A 2,646-nucleotide genomic window follows, 5' to 3' on the forward strand; every position below is an offset into this window, starting at 1 on the left:
GTCTGATATCATGGCTGCCAAATATGTTCTATTTACCCTTCCATTCATTTGTGTTAAAACTTTCCAAAGCCAGCCGACAGCCAACCAATGCTTTATGAACCCGGAACATCTTTAGGACTCCATAATTTACTTTTTTCATTAATTTATTATTTACTTAATAGTAAAAAAAGGGGACCGTTGGCTGGCAAATGACAATAGTACTAAGATTGTTTCTTTTGCTATTAAGGGTTTGGTTGCAATTGAGATAAGGTGGAGGGAGTGACGCCAGTTGAGATAAGTGAGTTTGATTACCAAAAAAAAAAAAAAAAATTGCTTGGTAGATTTATGGTATCGAGTTCAATTAGGGTTTGTTTGATTGCTTGTTCTTGGGATTTTTAGTCTTGCATTTCAAGTGTTTAGTTGGTAGGACTACACTACGAGATATCTTATATTTAGTTTTGTCTTTTGTTTAGTTAGTTAATGCAAAAGGATAAACACAGAATAATGCAAGAATGACCAAAATACTCATGTTGTAAATTATTATTTTTTAAATTTTTTTTCTGAAGGCAAATTACAAAGGAATTCTGATAGCCAATGACTACGATTCTAAGGGTTGAGTTTAAATATGGAAAAATAAAAGAATAAAGTAATATAATCGTAGTTTACTTGCATCATGAATTATGTCTTAATTTTCATACAATAGATGCTATGTATTAGCCACAAAAAAGTTAGCATCCATGATAAGACACTTGAAATTAGTCTAGAAAATAAGGAAATAAGCAATAGCACTAAAGATCTCCTCACAATAAACATCTTATCCATGGTTGGTCATATCTTTAGTCAGAAGGCTGAAGAAAAGGTCTATGTTCATTGTATTTTACTAAGAAGAATCTTGGCTATTCTTATCTTAGTGGATGCATCAACTATCTCACCGATTGTTGCACACACCTTTTTCTTTGCTTTTGCCACATTCAAGTCATAGTCAATCTTTTGTGTAAGCTTAGTCGTCCCACTCTGTCATTTCTGCGAATAATTTTAGGTATTCGAACAATTGTTTATTGCCATCCTCAACCGACCACCTACTCTTTGCTCTCTGTTTCCTCTTTAGCTTCGGTAGGATTTTGGCTAATTGATGTCAACATTTCCACATCATGAAAACATGCCGTTGAAGTCTGAATTTACCTCCTCCTGTTTCCCGTTGTTACTGGCAACTTGATTCATCTGCACCTCTCTTTTTGTTACCAACAACTTGATTCATATATGCTTCTCTTATCTCTTAAACCACACCAGCTATGGCCTCAAAACGTTTTCTCCAGTTGTCCTATCCTTTTCAAAAATCTACACCGATGAGACGCTCTTAAATACTCTCATCAAAAGATGTCATTATCACAAAGTTCAACATTTGACAACAATATCGATGAGACCTTCTTCTTCTATCTTTGTTCACACTTGTCAATTTGAAATACTCTCTACCCCTTGCCATCCCCATCGCCATCGCTCGAGAGCTTGCTTGAGAGTTTCCTAACTGCTCCATTTCTATTTAAAAGATAAAAAGTAAGATTGTAGAATAATAACTTAAAAGAAACCAACCATGGTATAAAACAAGACATATTATAATAGTTGATGATATATAAGAAATAATTTATTACATAATAATGACGTACTAAAATTGCTAATCATCATAAAACAATAATTTCTCAAAAAAATAAGACAATGTCCAAGACTATTTAATTGATTGTCATTACAAGCATCAATTTGTAAAGCATGCAGTCCAAGTAGCACCCATCCATTCATTATGCATCGTTGTTGTTAAATTGTCTCTAAAATTTATCTATCTACGGGGCTAGGCACGTTGACAGCCAGACTCACAGAATGAGGGTTAAAAGACTAAAATGCCATTACTTATATTGTATTGAAAAAAGTGTAATACAATGTGGGCGATAATATTTTAGTCTTTTAACTCTCATTTTATAAGCCTGTTTATCAATTTATTTGGCTCTCAAAAATTTTCCTATGTTAAGTTCACAAAATCATCATTCTCATCATTGACACCATTTACGTCTTCTGGAATTTCATCTTCAATAAGATCAATAGACATTTCCATTGGAATAAAATTGTGAAGGCAGGCACAAGCCATGATTATGCAATTTTGGATCTTGATCAAGTAAAAGGATACACTCCTTAAAATTGTTCCAACATTATTTCAATAACCCAAAACACCTTTCTATCACGTTTTGGGCTGATGAATGCTTCATACTGAAGAACTCCTCATTATTTTGAGGAGCAAGTGCGTTGTCTTTGAAATCTTTCAAGTGGTAGCGAGAACCTTTATATGGTGCCAAAAAAACTTTCACCATTTGTACATCCATTATCGCACAAGCAATAAATTAATTTTTAAGGTAACATTTGTTAAAATGAGTAAGATAAAATTGTATTAAGATATAAAATGGTAAAGATAAAATTATAAAACATTTTAAGATTTCTATTAAACTGTTTGTTAAATTTTTTAAAATATATTATAACATATGTATAATTTTTTTTTCCGTAAGGTCCGAAATATAGTTATTTGGAGAGGGGAGAGGGAGTGATAAGTATATTTGGAAAATGTACTCCTCTCTCCAAATAATCATATCTTAAGTCACGTGACTTCTTTTTCAAAAGTTGATA

The sequence above is a fragment of the Diospyros lotus genome, chromosome 7 (genome assembly GCF_014633365.1).
Source record: "Diospyros lotus cultivar Yz01 chromosome 7, ASM1463336v1, whole genome shotgun sequence".
In the NCBI taxonomy this organism is placed as follows: domain Eukaryota; kingdom Viridiplantae; phylum Streptophyta; class Magnoliopsida; order Ericales; family Ebenaceae; genus Diospyros; species Diospyros lotus.